The 17,920-nt window shown below is 57.9% G+C and overlaps 1 protein-coding gene across 7 annotated transcripts in view; it reads right to left on the bottom strand.

The window, feature by feature from the left end:
• Positions 1-17,103, bottom strand: part of ATP2B3 (ATPase plasma membrane Ca2+ transporting 3) — a 61,741-nt gene extending 44,638 nt beyond the window's left edge. For 3 of the 7 annotated variants that reach the window (XM_024987795.2, XM_015461505.3, XM_015461508.3), the window contains exon 1: positions 16,952-17,098. The gene's annotated coding sequence lies outside the window, so the exon portion shown is untranslated. Of the gene's footprint in view, positions 1-16,951 lie in introns of all 7 variants that reach the window. The other 4 variants (XM_015461509.3, XM_005227663.4, XM_015461506.3 and 1 more) reach the window with 2 other exon arrangements.
• Positions 17,104-17,920: the final 817 nt, after the last annotated feature.

The raw sequence follows: 17,920 nt of genomic DNA, 5'->3' as shown, positions 1-17,920 counted from the left end.
ATCGCCAAGGCCACGCACTAAGCTCCCAGGACTGAACGAGTCTCAGCGCATGTGGCCTTGGCCTTCACACCAGCGCAGATGCCTCCTGGCAACGTCGCTCAGTTGGGCTGGATCCCTCACCTTTGGGGAAGCTCCCGGCTCACAAGGATCCTCTTGGAAGCAGCTCTTGGCTACCCACCCAGGTTTCTGATCTAGATCTGCCCATGGAAACACAATGGCCGAGAGGTGTGTGGCCTCTGATCTCAGGAGAGCCGTGGCTGCTCTCAGAGGCCGGCCAATGCCAGGAGCAGGGATGTGCCCCAGTACTCAGGGGCTGAGACCAAGGTCTCTGGGAAACAAGGTTCATTTCCTTCATTGCTCACTGGCCCAAGGGGGCTCAGAACACAGAGGGGCTCTCAGTTCCTCTGAACACTGAGGCGGTCCCTGCCTCGGAGGTGTAGTCTGAAAGGCATCTCAGCCAATGGCCATCTAAAGTGAGCCAGGTTGTCAAAGTTTGGGCACTTAAGTGTTAACACTCTAGACAGTTTCTGCATGAAGCAGCCTTCCTTGCCAGAAGACGTGGGAACAAGATGGCAGACTCGCAAATGCATGGTCCTCTCCGGCTCCCACGCATCTCCCCACTGCCTGTCCCTCCTGTTCGCCATCTGACCGATCTTTCCTGAGCACCTACTCTGTGTCCGTGCTGGCCATCCCTGCTGGCTACGGAGGGGTGGGCAGGACTGAACAGGTCCTTGCACTCTCTGGCCAGGAGGTGGGTACCTAGAGGGTCCTGCTGCTGAGACACATGGCCATAACAGCTTCAGAGTGCTGGGGTGGGGGCACAGTTTCAGCTGGGGGCTGGGATGGAGGAGTGAGCCATTCTTTCTGGAGGGAAGAGTGTTCTGAGACCAGGAAGGAGGCAGGTAACAGGACAGGGTCCCAGACAGGAAACCGGGCTTGCTGATCCCATGCCACCGAGAGTGGCAGAGGCCACCACCAAGCAGAGGGCTGCTGACTGATGACGGACAATAGGGGAGGGAGGCAGGAGACGAGGGCTGGGGCTGCAGGAGAAGGGGGAGTGGGGACCCCAGGGTGCGCCTGGAGCTCAGGGGACTTGAAGTAAGCGAGGATTCCAGGCATTAGTCTGAGGCCAGGTGGGCTCTTTCTGGGATGCTCTGTGAAGGCGCCACCCACCCAGGCAGGCACGGCAGGAATCCCCCTCCTATTTGTCACTTGGCCAGGTGAAGGGGCAGAGACACAGGGACATCTGGGTCTCCTGCTTCTGACTGCAGGCTCTTTATGGAAGCGCCAGAGGCCGAAATGGCAGCTTCTGACTGTCAGTCACACTCCTGAGTCCTCTGCAGATGCCCCGAACTGTCACCCCACCCCCCCAGCTTCCTTCTCCACCTTTGCTTAGGTGCTGCCTGTGCTGGGATACCTGTTCGCCCTGCTTTCTCTGCCTTGAGCTCTGTGCCCCTGCCTCGACACTCCCAGTAGGGAGCACCCTGGATGAAACTGGCCAGGTTGGGCTCAGTCACCCCAGCCCCTTTGACTGTTGGTTGCTGGAGGGGAGAGGGGGGTCTTGTCCATCTATGGAGGCCCTGGCTTCGGCTTTGATCAGCCCTGGGACCATGGACAGGGCACCGACACCCTCAGGAGTCTGATCCCAGGGCTCAGACAGGCAGCTTGATCAACCTGGGGGTACTATGAGTTCGGGAGGCTGGGGGGCATCTGGCAAATATGTGAGTCACTTGTCCCTGAGCAGAGTCCCCAGCTCCGGCTGGCACTCACCCTGGGCTGTGATGCCCTTGGCAGGCAGGCCACTGGCCTGCATTCCAAGATCTTGTGAGTTCGACCCCGGGGTCCCAAGGACAAGCTGGGTGCCTTTGTGGCTCCCCACTGAGCCACCTCCCCAGTGCTTTGTTCTAAAAGGGAAGCCAGGTGAACAATCTGTTCCTTTTATCCTTTTGGCCTCTACACTCACTCAGACAAGACTCGGTTGGAAGGCACCCAGGCCCACCCACATGAGTCAGGTGGGCTCATCCAGGCGAAGGTTGCACCCTTCTAGGGCACAGCACCCTCCCTCCTGGCCCTGACAACCAGGGCTCACCCAAGGGTGCCTTCATCCTCCTCCATTAAGCAACAGCGGTTGCCCAGATCCAGCCACACCGGGGCTCTGAGCTGCTCCTTACATTGCTGTGGCCTTACTGGCTCCAAAGTGACTCCTGGTAAGGGGAACAGGCCGAGAGTTGAGGCCTGGCCTTCTTTGAGGGCACAGAGCTCTCCTAGCCCCTCGCTGCGGTCCCTTGGCTGGATTTGCCATTGCTCCACGCTGCGGCCTGGCCTCCTGCCTGCAGCTGTGGCCCACTCCTTGGCCCTCAGCGCCTGCCAGGCAGGCCCCAGGGATCTCCCTGTCTACCACCCTATAGGTCTCCCTCCAGCTGGGTGACTGGTCACTACATGGCCTGGTTCAGGAGTTGTCAGTCTGTGCCTCCAAGCTGCACTGCCCAGAAAGCATGCCCCAGCATCAGTCCTCCTAGCCCTCCCTTTTGCACATTTCTTTAAAGGCCCCCTCAGCTCCTGTCCTGTGCTGGTTGGTCAGCTCCATCCCGTAGCCCGGTCAGCACATGGTCCTGTCCCCCTCTCCCCCGATGGCCTCTGATAAACCTGAGTGGCAATTCACATGGATGGTTCTCCACACAGTCCCGCCCAAACCAACTGCCACTGAGTTTAGAATCCCACGGCCAAATCTTTATTTCACTCTGTTTGCCAGGGCGCCGACCTGAGTGGGTCTGTCCTATGCTTGGGTCATCATCTCTTTGAGACACGTGGTTATTGAGTGGGTGGGGAGCCCACTTTGTGGTGGGCTGTGGCTGGGGACAGGGACCTAGACGAGTGAGTGAGTGGAGGCCTGGGTGGTCTGAGAGAAGCCAGGGGCCTCGAGAGGTGGGATGCAGGGATGATAAGTTGACCCTCCCACGTTGGAGAGTGTGCTCTTAAGAACGTTCCTCTTCATCAACTCCACAGGCTACCAGGTATAGGAGTCATCAGTAAGATCAATACCAAACAGCATATCCTTTGGTTTCCCTATAAGCCTGGGAGATGGCCTCCCTCCGCCTGAAAAAAAGGACAGCAGTCATCCCGAAATGGCCAAGAGCAGAAGTGATCAGGCCTATCAGGGCTGCAGGCCTGACAGAGACTTCCTGGCCTGGGCTGGCTGCCTAGAACGGTTTGTAGGCACTGAAAGGGCAGGGAACATACCATTTCTGTACACTTCCATCTCTCAAACTTTAATTGGCTTAGTTGAATTGTAAACCTCCATGGAGAGGGGACTCAGACCTTCTGGCCTTTGCTCCATCCTGGCCCAAACTGGCTGGCACTGGTGGGGTGGCAGGAGCCGACCTGCTGGGGGCTTCCTGACCTACCTCCCTTGGTTGTGTGACTTTCAACAGGCTGCTACCTGTGGGGGTGGGGGGGTCGCGTGGGGCACAGCTGGAGATTGCTCAAGTTCACTCTTGGATTTTCCGATGTCTCTTGCCCCTGGGCCCTGTGACTCATGCCCACTCAACCAGAAACCCAGGAGTCTTCTCCGCCTTGTGCTGGCCCTCCCTGGCCACCACTGACTGGCTTTGGGAGCTGTCCCAGCACCTCTGACTTAATCTGCCTGGGTCCCCCACTTTGCCTCCTGTGAACCCCCTCCCCCTGGGGCCCTGGGCAGCTAGGAGCTTTCTGAATGAGATGGGGGCGCTGCTGTTCCCAAGCCCCGGCTCCAGAGGCTTCCCTCACTGCCTCCTCACAGACACCCCAGGAGGGCAAAGAGACGCCTTCACTCCATTTTGGAGAAGGCAAAACTGAGGCTCAGACCTCCAGGCCTTGCCTTCCATGTCCCCAGAGGGAGGGTCAGACCACCCCAGGCTGCCAGGAGAGATAGCCCTTCCGATTCCCCAACGTCTTTGTGGAGGAGACAAGGGGTGGGGGACATCTGCGCCCACAGGGCTGACTGGGCATCTGTGACTGGCACTGCCACCTCCCTGGGGTGGACTGATCGTGGCTGGTGGCACCAGCTAGAAGTCCCTGGGCCCTCCTGGCAGTAAGCTGGGGCTGAGAACACCCCCGCCAGGGAGCAGAACCCCCACGGTAGAGTCCCCAGTCCCATCTGAGTCCCATCCGAGGCAGAGTCCCAGGGCACCAGATGCCACCTGACACCCACCCTGCACGTGCCCTTCTGGCTGACCCAGCTGTGTGGTGACCAGGGGGCTGAGCACACAGACTCGCCATGGGGATTTCTTGAAATAAGAGTCCCCTCCTCTCCATACGTCCAGGCACCTGGAACCTGCAGATGAGCTTGGGGCCAGGAGCCCTTGGAGACTCAGGGGAGTGGGTGTCCTCCCCTTGTCCTGCCCAGGAGATCCCCGTGATCCCAGGTAGGTGGGCCGGGGGTCCCAGCACCCCCTCCCTCTTGACTTCACCCAAGCCACCCCCGCCCAGGCCCTCGCCTTCCTGCTGGCCCCACCCCCTCCCTTCTGCCCAACGCACCTTGGCGACCACGACCACCAGGGCAGGGGAAAGGAGGGATCCAAGGACCAGGCCTGGTTTCAGCCAGGGAGGGAGGGAGGGAGGCTGGGGGGGGAAGGCGCTGAGGCAGAGAACAGCCTCATTAATATTTCAGAGGCGCCATCACTGCAGCTCCTGGGCCCTCACAGCTCCAACACTTTGCTAGTGGAGGGAGGAGGATGGGATAAAAGAAGGAACTAAAACAGAGAAAACAGATTTAAAGGGACAGCCCAGCTCCCCTCCCCCACCTCCATGCCTTCCCTCCCCCTTGTTCCTGGTACAATCTGTGCACCCGCCAAGTGGCTTTCCCAGGGAACAGCTTTGGGCAAAAACAATAACAGCAGAAAAGGGTCAATACTCTCCCTAAACTCATGCGCAGCACCCGCTCCTGTCTCCGCCTACGTGGGGCTGCCCCTTTCGTGCTGTGACCAGGACACCCAGGCTGCCCCAGGGACAGACTCAAAGGACCACGTGAGGTCAACCGAATCACAGATGCATGGACTCTGGACATTGGAGGTCCCTACTGAGCACAGTCCACTCCAGAAGGATTCTAGAATCCAGAGAAACACAAGTCTGGATTCCTAGAGGTGGCAGGGACTGGGCTCTCCCTGATTCAGCTCTTGCCCTCGGGTGGGTCTCAAAACTGTAGACGTACAATTACCACAGGATCCAGCAATCCTACTAGAAGGAAATCTCCCCAACAGAAGGGAAAGCAGGGCCTTGAAGTGATATTCGTCGCCCGTGTTCACAGCAGCCTTATTCGCAATAACTATAACATTTAAAACCACCCAAGACTCCATCAATGCACGCCTGGATATACAGAACGTGGCCCAGCCCCACAATGGAGTGTGATTCAGCCTTTAAGAGACACCCGCTACAACACGGCTGAACCGACAAGGCGTGATGGTCAGTGAGAGAAGCCAGACACAAGGACAGACCTCGTATGACTCCACTGGTATGAGGTGCCTAGAATCGTCAGACCCTAGACTGAGAGGAAGATGGGGAGGGGGCATAGGCTGGGGGAGGGGGAGTTAGAGTCTAATGGGGCAGATTTTCCACTGGGGAAGATGGACCGTTCTGGGGATGGTTGCACACCCATGTGAATGTACTTAATGCCGCCAACCTGGACACTTAAAAATGGTCAAGATGCTATATTGGAAGTTCTGTGTGCTTTCCCACAATTAAGAAACCTAAGAGGCCACGTGGCCCCTTTGCTCTGTATCCAGATTAGTTTCCTGTGGTGCCCCAGGTCATACAGTCATCACAGAATTTCCACTGCCTTGACCGGCAGATCAGCTGACCACTTGGCCCATGTGAACGTTAACTTCCTGGAGCAGCACCTGCCTGCATAGAGACCTAAGCAGACCTTCCCGCACCCGAACTCTGCGGCCTTGGGGGCTTTCAGCACCACCCACAGCCTGCCTCAGCTGTGTGGCTGCCTCAATACATGGCAGAGAAACAGATGAGCTGAGAGGCCAGACTTGCTGGCAGCCACTGCTACCACTCTTGTCCCCTTCTGGAAAGCCGTGTGGCCCCCAGGGCCTCCGTGGGTGCCCCCTCTCTCTTTGCTGCGCATGTGCACTTCCTCAGAGGTGCTGACCCCACCCTGTTCTCCAAAGGAACCAGAAGGTGGTGTGGCCAGAGCAGACAATCCAGCCTTAGGAGCTGCTCACGAATCCCCAAGAGCTCGTGGCAGAGACTTGCTAGACTTTCCCTGATTTCTATTCCCGTCTTCCCACGTCGTATTTTAATCTTTAGCTAGGAGTCTAGTCATCCAGCTAACAACTATCCTCCCCCAACTCCAGTGTGGCTACGGAGGACCATGTGACTAGATCCTGGCCAATGCAAGCAAAAGGGACATGGAACTGCATTACTCTCAGGCAGCACTAAGGGTTCTCAGCACATGGGACAGAGCCAACTTCAGGGTTGTGTCCTTAAAGAGAAGGATGTGTTCTCCCCTGCCCCTCTCCTTCCTGCCGGCTGGAATGCTGATGTGAAGACTGGAGCAGAGGCAGTTTTCTTGCTCCATCTGGCATGTGGAATCCATATGTCACGGATGGCAATGCCATGCAAAGAAGCCAGTTCCCTGATGGCCAAGTAGCCCAAGGTTGCCTCCCTAGACTTTTACGCACAGAAGAAATCCTCTCTCCCTTTCACTTTTATGTTCATTAAGCTAGGTCTCTGTTACAGAGCTTAAGTCTCTCTCCTGGGTAATTCAGGTATATAGGGAGGAACTCAGCCAGCAGGTAAGATGCCTGCCTTACCTCCCTGACCAAAGTCAGCTCTGGTTCTCGGAGAGCCAGGAGGCCTCCCTGAAGTTTCCATGACCTGCTAATCTGTGACATTTCCATGGGTTCCCTGGAACATGGGGTGGTTCTGAACTGGGCTCCCTCTCATCTGTGTCATTTGATGTTGTCCTAGAAGTTCTAGGCAAAGGAGAAGACAGAACCAGCAGAGTACTGGAGAGAGAGACACAGACAAGCCATCGGGTCACAGGCAATACCGAGCACCTTTCTGTGTCATGGTGGAATTCCACATTCCCTCTGTGCCCCAAGCCTCGAAGGCGGGAGGAATCATTATCCCCAAATCAGGACTAAGCTGCTGAGGCACAGAGGTTAAAGAACTCACTCAAGATCAAAAAGCCAGGGACTTCCCCTGGTGCTCCAGTGACTGGGACTCTGCACTCTCAAGGCAGGGGGCCCGGGTTTGGTCCCCAGTTGGGGAACTGGGAGGTCACATGCCGAAACTGCAGCTCCTGCATGTCTCAGTGAGGATCAAGGACCCTGCAGGCTGCAACGAAAGTCTTCTGCAGTCAATAAATCATTCTTAAAACAGAAAAGGATCACACCGCCAGCAATGAGCAGTGGCCGATGTGGACTCAAGTAGTCTGATTGCGGAGAACTCTACATTGCTCATCTGCCAAGTGATGGGCCAGAGAGGCCCAGAAAAGTGATGAACATGTGGTTCAAACCAATTCAAAGAGTTCACCAAAGTGACCAGACAGGAAATCTGTTTCCATATACCTCAGAGATTGGGGGTGTTGGGGTTAGAGTGAGGCCAGGCACAAATCTCTCAACCTCTCTTGGTCTCCACTTCGGAATCAGGGAAAGGTGCCTTGTTCCTCCTGGTGCCATTGCTGTGAACTTGCTACCACCACACACTGCCCACATAGGAAGGGCCCCAGGGGCCCGTTTCCCTGGAGGGTTTTCTCAAGCCCAGCAGCCACACCTGTAGACCAGAATTCACGGGTTGGGACCAGGCTCCACCAGGGAGGGCAGACCATTCTGCTTGGCCAGGGGCTGACCCCTGGGGGGGCCTTTCACATGCTTCCCCATTTCTGGGGCCATCCTCAAGCCGACCCAGGCCCCAAATCCCTCCTGAGGACCACGAGGCCTGGGTGGGGGGCCTGGAGAGGAGCTGAGTCCCTAGGATGCTTCTGGGGGGAAGTCCACACTCCTACATGGGTGGCCTCACATTGCCGGGTACCCCTCCATCCCTGAGGGAAGTGGGAAGCCCTTTTACTTGCTGGGGCCTTGCAGCGTTATGGGGGTCATGACTCTACCCTGGAGGTGGGGGGAGCAGTCATTTGTTTCCTGCCAGGGAAGGCGACAGCAAGAGCGAGCAGGAGTGGAGAAGCCCACAGGCAGGAAGCATAGTGACACTAATTATCCAATTACGGCCGCCGTGCCAGGAGAGCGCTGCATTGCAGCAGGGAGCCCGGGCCAGCCGCCCTGCCCCCACATGCCAGGCTGCCACACTCTGCCCTCCTGCTTTACCCTGAAAGCAGGTGGTAGCCACTTAGGTCCTGGGCCTGTTCTGCAGAACAGGGCCTGGCTGGCGGGCTCAGGAATGGTGGGCTTGTGGGGGAGACCCAGAAGCACTCGGGCCTGGCCCCTGGGGCATGCCTCTGGCCCCCCAAGGAGCAGAGAACACACACGTGGGGCTTGCGGAGGCCTGACCTCCAGGCTTTCATCGCCAAGAACATGTGGATAGAATGAGGGGCTCTCAATCCTGATCCCCCCACCAAAAAAAAAAAGAAAAAAAAAAAAATAATCTCTCTGGCTCTGTCCATGGTACCACAGTGCCCACCCCGCCAGCTTCCACTCCCTAGAACCAGCTCCAAGCCACCGGAAGCAGCCAAGTCCTAAGCAGGTAATTAAGGAAATTACAGACAGCTGGAGGCCATGGGATGCTGCAGGCCCAGGGGGACTAGATAAGGAGACTGTCAGGACACACGCTTCCTCCTAGGGATGGAGGGGGGCCCCATTATGGGTCCTCGTGGGGAAGGGTCTGCTTTCTGTCTCCCCTTGGGAAGGCAGGCTTGGAAGGACTCTTCGAGTCAAGGTCAGGGGCTGGAGGACCGTCAGGGAGGAACCCCTATTTCCCCTTGGCCAACAGAAGAGTCCAGAAGGCTGGGCTGCAGATGGGGGGCCAGAGATGTGTGGGCTAACTTGGGCCCCACCTAGGGGGTCTCTGAGTGATGGCAAAGCAGGTCTCTTTGGGTCCCTCATAGGACCCAGCTTGCCCGGAGGTTGGAGGTAGGTGTAATGGCCAGGAGAAAGGAGTGATGAGGATCATTACCATACAGCGACCCTGGGCACAGGCCACACCAAGTATGTAGCAAAGACTTTGGTCATGGGCACCCCACTGGGACAGGTGAACGGCAAGGATGCTAGGTGGGGCAGAGGAGACACGTTCAGACTGAATGTTGCAGTCCAGTCCAGCTGACCTTCTGTGACCCACACACGAAAGGCTAGCACACCGGAGTGTTCGGACCATGTTTCCAGGCTGACCTGCTGCCGAGCATGGACAGAGGAGGAGAGAGTGGATGGTAGTGCCACCATGGAGGACAGCTTGGAAGCTGCAGCCCAGGGAGGGGCATCTGCATGACTCCCAGGCTCTGCTCCAGCATCCTTACCAACCCCAGCTGGCAGCCATGGCAGGATTTGAAGGTCACCAGGGCACCAGATGGCAGGGGCCTGGCTGCCATCTGAATCATGGACCCTGTGTGCTCCTGGGTCCTGAAAGCTATCTCTGATGGAGGACCCCACACACAAATGCAGAAGCCTCTCCAGTGAAGCCCTGCAGCCCCAGGCGGGTGCTCGGGAGGGAGTGGGGGGTCACGCAGAGCCAGGAGGGCCCCCATCACAATAATACAGGGTCTGAGTGCCCCCCACTGGGCTGATCATGGCCCACTAAGGCTGAGAGCCAGGAAGGGACTGGTGGATGCTGGCAGATGAATTGGGGGGACAGGTCTGGCACCCCCTGCAATCAGATGACAGTGCTGTCTCCTCGTCAGAAGATGGAGGCCGGGGGCCCTGACCAAACCGCCCCCTTCCCACCCAGAGCTGCAGCTGCATGGGCCTCTCCAGGGGCCGCCAGGGCCGGGGTCCCAGGCAGCAGCCCCCAGCCAGTCCTTGGCCTCTGGCCCTGTGGGTGGATGGGGATGCTGGGAGCACCCTCGCTCTGCTGTGCTCCCCAGGACAGAGGAGAGGAGCACACTCAGGCACCTCCCACCGGGCCCTGGGAGGAAGGGCCCAGTCAGCAGCCCAGGAGGGAGGGATCAGGTAGGATGGGGGGCCCCCAGTACAGCCAGAACCCCAGCACCAAGGGGCCTAGACCCTCGGCCCTGGCTCACGAGCCTCCCTCCCAGGCCCCTGGCTCCAAACTAACACAGAACACTTCGCAGGAATGGAGCTGAGGCCCAGGGCTGGGGAGCGGGTGTCAGGGAAGGTCCCTCTGGGCCCACCTGGCAGCTGGACACCCGGACGAGGCAGGGAAGCGGGTGCCCCAACTGAGGGCACCAAGCATTCACGGTCGGACTGGTCCCACCACCATGAGCTGCGCAGCGGTCGTCTCACAGAGGCTTGGCCCCGAGCCCACCGCCACCGGCCTCACCACTGAGGGGTCCAGGGTGGGTGTCAGCACGCGGCTGTGCTGGGATGCCCAGCGCACTGTGGTCTGGGGCTGGAGGACGTGCCCAGGCCCATCGGGAAGAAGGGTCCACGGCGGCTGGGTGGCATCCACCTGTGTTCAGGGCCGGCCTGGATTCAGACCTGTGACTCCAAAGGGCGCCAGGAGGACCAGAGCCTCATGCTCTGAGGTCCCCTGTGGCCAGGATGGACGTGGCCGGCAGCGACGCCCGCGTTTCCCAGCCCCTGGCTTGGTGGCCAGCTTTGTCTTCCTGCTTCTTAATCAGCCGGGTCTGGTGACCCTGGGCCGTCTGGCCATCCTCACTGTAGGCCTTTGCTTCTGATCACGCTCTCCCACCCACCCCTGCTTCCCCTGTGTCCCTCTGTGAGGAAAATCCAGTGTCTGCGGAGAGCCAGACTCCAGCCAAGTCTGCAGGGAAGCATCCTTGCTCCAGAGGCTGAAGAGACCCAGACAACAAGAGCTTGATTCGAGGGACTGGACAAGCAGCTCTAAAGGTCAGGGGACAAAGAGGCAAGCAAGAACAGCAAAGGAGTTTTGCTTTCAGATAACTCATGTGGGACCTGCAGGTGAGGTATCAAAGGATACAGGGTGTGGGCAGACGACCCAGGGACAGGCCCTACCAGACATCAAGATCACACATTAGCCAGGGAACAAATGGTTCAATAAAAGAAATGCAGATGATGGCTTACCACTCGGGAGCCTCACCTCGTACTATTCCCCAACATGCTTTTTTATTTTTGGATTAAACTGGATTTGGCAAATTCTGGCCTCAAAGCCAAATCTGGCTGTGAACTGTTTTTGTGAATAAAGTTTTATTGGTACACAGCCACAATCAGGACAGAGATCTTGTAACTTGCCAGGTGGAAAATATTTACTCTCTGACTCTTCAAAGAAAAAGTTTGCCCACCCCTGGATGAAAGAGTTAGACATCTTAAAAATGCAGCTACACATATGCTCACTCACACACACGCAATGTATGTGTGTGTGTTAGTCACTCAGTCATGTCCAACTCTTTGCGACCCCATGGACTATAGCCCATCAGGCTCCTCTGTCCATGGAATTCTCCAGGCAAGGATACTGGAGGGGTTTGACATTTCCTCCTCCACACACACACACAGACATAGGGCCAACCCAGATAGCTCTGGACAGTTCTCAGGTTTCTGTAAGGGATTCTGTAAGCCTAGAAGCAATAGAAGGAATCACACACACAAAATTGTAAGACAGAAATCATTAACCTTTTGCATGAAAACATGAAAAGGCAAAGAACAAAGGGGATTTAAAACTATTTGCAACCAGGATGCTAAACTGTCAGTATCTTTCACGGATCAAGTTTACCCAGAACCGCAAGAAGAAACACTTGGTCCTTCATAAATAAAGGTGAGGAAGAAACAAATCACTCAACAAGAAGAGAGACAATCAATAAACGTGGAAAAATGCTCACCCTCGGGAATAAGACATAGAAACTGAAGTAGATATTTATGCCAGGTTGTTTGATTATAAAGCTTAACGCTGGCAAGTCTGCAGTGAGCCAGCCGTTCAGACGCCCAGAAAAGCCCTTTGGAGCAGAATTTGGCAGAATGAACTTCCGTCTGGGCACTCTGTCCTTGGGACAGAGGGAGTTACCCGCCTAGATGCTCAACAGAGCCTCACGGAGGAGAGTGAAATGAATCCGACTGCCTGAATCTCCACAAATAGCCAAATAATTAAGCGAATTACAGTCTCCTTAGAGAATATTATTCAGCCATTAAAAATTGTAATTACAGCCCTGAGGAGCGCCCTGATACATCCTGGGTGCTTGAGAAATTGCTCTCGAATGAGTGAACCATCATGTGTCGTTCCTTCTTTGCCTCATTCAAGTACTTTATTTGTGCGATAAGTACTGACTGCTTTCATAATCTTAAAAAAATTAAACCATGTCCATTTTGAAAAAAAATCATTTAGAAAGGAATTACAATAAAGAAAATGCTCATGTGAAGTAAAAAATAGATTTGACAATGGTACCCACGGTATAATTATAATAATGGGAAAATAAATAGCCCATGCAAAGAAAACGGAGCAGAAATGCGTCCAATGAAATGGGAAACACTGGCTGGCATTTTGGTGATAGGATGGGGAGGGCTGTTTCTACATCTTCTAATTCTCAACATTGCATGAATTTTCTGTTAAAAGCATGCATGTTAAGAGCATTATTTTAAAATGAAAGACATAAGCATTATTAAAAAAAAAAAACCCACCCAAGAGCCTCCCCCATCTGCAGAGCTGCCCAGGTGCCTCCAGCATGCCCAGTGAGAGATCCCAAGCCTAGGGCAGGAGACAGATCCAGTTTGCCCAGTTCTGTGGGCGCATCTGGTCTGGCCCTTGGTAAGTGTGGGAATAGACTCAGGGTCCCCATGAGGATCGGTCTGCATTGGCTTTAAGGTGGCATGGGGTGACACAACGTCCTGGACTGATGGAAATGTTCTCTGCGTGACTTCTGAGCACTTGAAGCATGGTGTGTGGCCAAGGCCTGGAATTTTCAACTGCAATTTTCATCCACTCACATTTGTGGCTGGTGGCTACCACACTGAACCTTGGCCGCTATAGGAAGCGCATTTCTCATCTGAAGACAATGGTTCCCCTTTACTGAGGAGCCACCTACACAACACTGAGTCAGGCTCAGGACCGCATTATGTAAGGCGATCCCCAAGGACACTGACCACAGCAGCACACACTTCACACGACTCTGATGTGGACCCAAGTTGCCTTGGACTTGGGACTCAGTAGAAACCTCCCGCTCTGCCCCGCCAGCCATACCAGTCCTCCTTGCCCTGTGGTTCTGGGTGTTGGTTCTGCCACCTCCTAGCCACGTAACCTTGGCCTCATCCCCTTCCCAAGCTTGGGCAGTCTGATGACACCCAGCCCCAACTCCTCTGGTGGGGAGCCTCTTTCCTCTGTCCTGGGGATGTTTGGGCTCAGATCCTGCTCTCCAAGCGGCACTCCCAGGCCCACTTCCAGCACCTCCCACCCAACAGAAGGTGCACAGGCAGGGGAGGGCTTTGCAACCAGGCACCATTTGGCCTGTCTTCTGCCAGCTTAACCAGGGCAGGGCAGGGCAGGGAGAAACAGCCAGCAGTTGGGGTACCAGCTAAAGAACTGGCCTTCTGGGGAAGCATAGCGTGTGAGGCAGCATCTGTGCGGTGCAAGGGTCTGCCTGCTGTTCCCAGTAAAGTCATCGCCGAGCCCGGCCCCCTGAGCCCATCTCACAGGCAGCACACCCTGGGTCAGACCGAACCGTCTGCCTTCGCTGCTACAGCCCAGGTCTGCATGTATCAGCAGACACCTACCAACTTTTGTAGAGGTGCCCTAGAGGGGTCCCAGGGAAGAATACTGAAGGGCATACAGTGCCCCCAACTTGTTCTGGACTCATATAACCCCACATTTGGTCTGTTTCCCTCAGGGGGTAGCTGGGGGCCCAGCTACTGGGTCATTCTGCAGACTCAGTGAGGTGTGAGGTGTAGGGTCTTCCCAGGACTGGAAGCGCCCTTGACCCGAATAGGCTCATGCATCCAACGCTCTGTTCTGCTGAGTTCCACCCAGACTCCCAGAGGCAACAGAACCAGTGGCGACACTCACAAACCAGACTCGGGAGTCTAACTGGCCTGCCTTCCAATTCGGCTTTGAGCACCTCCTCCTGGCTGTGTGACCTTGGGCAACTTGCTAAGCACTCTGGGCCTCACTGGCCTCATCTGCAAAACGGGGACAGCAACAGTTGCTGCTTCATTCGGTTGTTTCACTGAAGTGAGAGAATGTCTGGGAAGCCCTGACCACCATGTCTGGCACAAATTATCACTGTCAGGGCTGACAGTAGTTGACATGTTGGTGACCTCTGACAGAGACAGCAGGCATCAGTTAAATACACACAGCCTCAGTTTACAAACCGAAGGGAGTGCAGCAGGCAAAGTCCACATGTATGCTGACAACTCTGTAAGGTGGTAGGAGGAAGCCGGGCCTGGCTTTGCCCAGCTGGGAGAGTCCCAGCTGGAGTTGAGCTCTCATAGTACCCAGGGGCCCAGGACCCTCTGATCTTGCCCACCAAGGAGACAAGGGTCTCTCTCTAAAAGCCACGCTGGAGGAGGGGCAGAGAGGCTGTTGCTGACCCCAGCACCCTTCGCTGCCTCCTCGCGTACCGGGAGAGGCTGCTCTGGACTGGATGGAGAGCGCACACTGAGTCACGGCTGGCCTCCCTGCGCTCCCAAATGATTCAGCCTCTGAAGCTCCAGCTCTGAAGCCTCAAATGTCAGCGGAGTTCACCAAGACCCACCCCTGGGCTCCCCGGGCCTGCAGCGGGAAGAGACTTAGCCAAGGTCACAAAGACCAGCAGGCCCAGAGCTGGCACCAAAATGGGGCACTTCTGGCCATCTTCTTTGTCCCCTTGGGGCCTGCTGCAAAGTCCCTGCCTGCCAGCCACCAGAGCTCTTAACCTCTGGGGCTTCCTTCCCCGGAGGACTGGCTTCCCTTCTGGCTCTACACAAAGCCCCCTCCCACGCCACCCTGGTTCCATCTGCCTGCGTTACTCCCCCAGCCCCCAACTTCTGTGCCAGAGATGCCTGCCCCTTCACTCAGACCACCTGGTGGCGCTAGGCATGGACCAGGTTGGTGTGATCCAGACTGCCTGTGTCCTTGGCCCTCCTCCTTGAGGCTAGCAGTGGGGACAATCCATGCCCTCAGATCACAGCTGCCCAGCCCCCTCCGAACGACTTGCTCTCCAGGGACTGGCTCCACCCTCAGACCCTCTGCTGAGCCTCAACTGAGACCCTCAGAGGCCTGGGCAGCAACCTCCAACCCTTCCCTCCATGGGCCAGAGCAGGCCGGATGTTCCCACCGCCCAGGTCTGCACCCCAGTTCCCCTCTCAGGAGCCACGTGGCCTTGGCCTCCCCCACTGGGAAAGGGAGTGATGGCAACAGTGGCGATGTTTGTTGAGATGCAGCCGGAGAGTCTAGATACCCTATGAGAACTGTGCCAGGACCTCTGGAGCTGCTCCTCCAGCAGCCACCTGCCCATCCAGGCAAATGCAAGCCCAAGTCCCTTCCCCTCTTGGGGCCTCGATTATCCCGTCCGGAAAATGGGGACAAGAATGCGGGCCTGGCCTCCCTCCCTGGGTGATTCTGCAGATTCCGTGAGGTCAAGGTCGCAAATGTGCCATGCAGAAACCCATGCCCACTCTGAGTCAGGCCTCCTGTACTGGGCACCCGAGCACCCCGTGTAGATGACTACCCAGTCCCTGCCTATAGACACTCACCGATAGGTGAGGGGTGACGCCAGTGGGTTGGGAGGGGACAGAGCTGGGAGGCAAAGGAGGGGGCTGCCTCCCAGGCTGGCACTCAGCTCCTTGGGGCAGCCAAGGGAAATTGGAATGGTTGGGGTCAGGCTAGACCTGACCCCGTGGCTGGCAGAGATGCACCTGAGGTTTGGGTCTCAACAGGCTCAGCTTTGATCCACCAAGTGGCCCCACTCCCCTGCCTCAGACCCGAGGAGTGTCAAGTGCTGGGTTCCGGGGCCCCGGCCCTGCCCTGTACTTTCACGGAACATCACCACTGTCTCTCCCAGCCCCTCACCAGACCCCCGTCCTGAGCTCCCCAAGGCTGACTCTGGTTCTCCCAGCCCCATGCCAGGCCCCCACCCATCCACAGCTGATCAGGCCGCTAAGCCCTAAAGGGGCCAGTGGCAGGAAGGAGACCAAGTCTGCCAGAGAGCAAAGAGGAGACCCAGGGCTCCCAGCCTCGGGGGGACGTGCCACACCAGTGCTCCAAATGCCAGAATCCGAAACCTCAGAGAACGCGGCAGGACCCGGCAGGGAGAAGCCATCTGGCCAAGGTCACCCAGGTGAGGAGGGGGAGGACGGCGGCGCACAGAGTGATGGAGGAGTTAGCCAAGTGTGGCCGGGGCTGCTTGCCCGTCGTCATTGCCCGGGCCGGCGGCGGGGTCGGCCCAGTAGCTGTGTGGGTGTGCGGGGGGAGACAGTGTGGAAGCGTGTGAGGGTTTCTCAGTCTGTGGGTCTGGGAAGGATGATACAGTGTGAGGGCGTGGGATGCGGGGGTGTGGGGGAGGGGGTGCCTAGAGGCTCCGAGAAGGTGCGTGTGCAAGCCGCGGCTCCAGCCCAGGCCCGGCGCCCCACCTCGGGCTGTGCGCCCCCCTTCCTTTTCCTGGATCCGCCCGCAGCCCCCGGCGGTCTTTCTCCCCAGACGCAGATGCGCGTGCGCGCAGGATGCGGGGCTCCGGACGCAGGTTGCGGGGCGCTGCCCGCCCGCCCGGCCACCCAGGGCCCCCGGGAGTGACGCGCGGCCGCGGTGCCACAAGGACACGCAGGCCAGACGCGGAGCGCAGGTGGCTCCGAGCGGGGATCTGGGTCCCTCCACCTGCAGGTCGGGCCACCTGCCGGGCCGCCCGCTCCGCCCGCGCCCGCGCCCACCCCGGCGGCGGCCGCGCGTCTAGGGCACCACTTACCCGGTCATGGGCACGGCCGCTCCCGCGGCCTCGGTTCAGGCGGGCGCTGTCTCTGGTCTCTGCGGGCAGGCGGCCCGGCGGCCCGGCGGCCCGGCGGGCCACGATCGGCTCCGGGGACCGCAAGGCCCGGGCACGGGGCGGCCTGGCCGGCAGCGCCTGCACGACCCTCCGCGGCGGCCGAAGGCTGCGGCTGAGTGCTCCCCACGCTCTGCACCGGCAGCGGCAGCGGCAGGCGACGCGGCGCGCTTGGCTCCAGCCGCAGCTCTGAGCCCGGAGGGAGGGAGGAGGGAGGGAGCGGGAGGGAGGAGGAGAACGGAGGGAGGAGGGAGCCGGCGCGGGGGGCGGCGCGCGGCTCGGGGGCCGCGGGGCGCAAGCCACGGGACTCCGGAGCTCCGCGTCCAGTGTGCGCCCAGGACGCGCGGGGGTGCCTGCCCTTCTCGGTTTGGCACTGACCCCCGGAGGGCGGCTGCCAAGGATGGGGGTGGGCTCAGGCTGGGTACTGGGGGACCCTGGCACCCGGGAGAAAGGGCGCCGAGAGTGGCAGGCTGCCTGTCCCTCTCCAGGGCACCGCCCGGAGTCTGTCTCCTTGACAGTCGAATGGGGTTTGAAGCTGAGTTGCTAACTTGTAATTGGGGGTCTTTGCTCTTTTCTGGCTCCCGACCCCCATCCCGTAGCTTCAGAGGTGTTGGTTATTCTCAGGAAACTACCTGCTAACGGTTGGAAGTTAAGACATCTAAACAGTTTTCCGGGAGCGTGGCCAGAGCTTGGGACAGGGTCTCAATGTCGATGACCCCAAAGGTTATCACACAAACATCATCATACAGGACCCAGGGCGATCCTGCACACAGGTGAACACCCAGAGGCAGACACACAAGAGCACACCTTCACGGACACGTGGAAACAGACACACAGACCAAACTCTAGTGTGGAGAAGACCCCCTCCTCCCCATCGCCACCGTATGGCCAAAC

The sequence above is a fragment of the Bos taurus genome, chromosome X, assembly GCF_002263795.3.
Source record: "Bos taurus isolate L1 Dominette 01449 registration number 42190680 breed Hereford chromosome X, ARS-UCD2.0, whole genome shotgun sequence".
NCBI classification, from domain to species: Eukaryota; Metazoa; Chordata; class Mammalia; order Artiodactyla; family Bovidae; genus Bos; species Bos taurus.
Note: the sequence above shows the minus strand (reverse complement) of the source record. Positions and strands in the feature narration are given on the sequence as shown.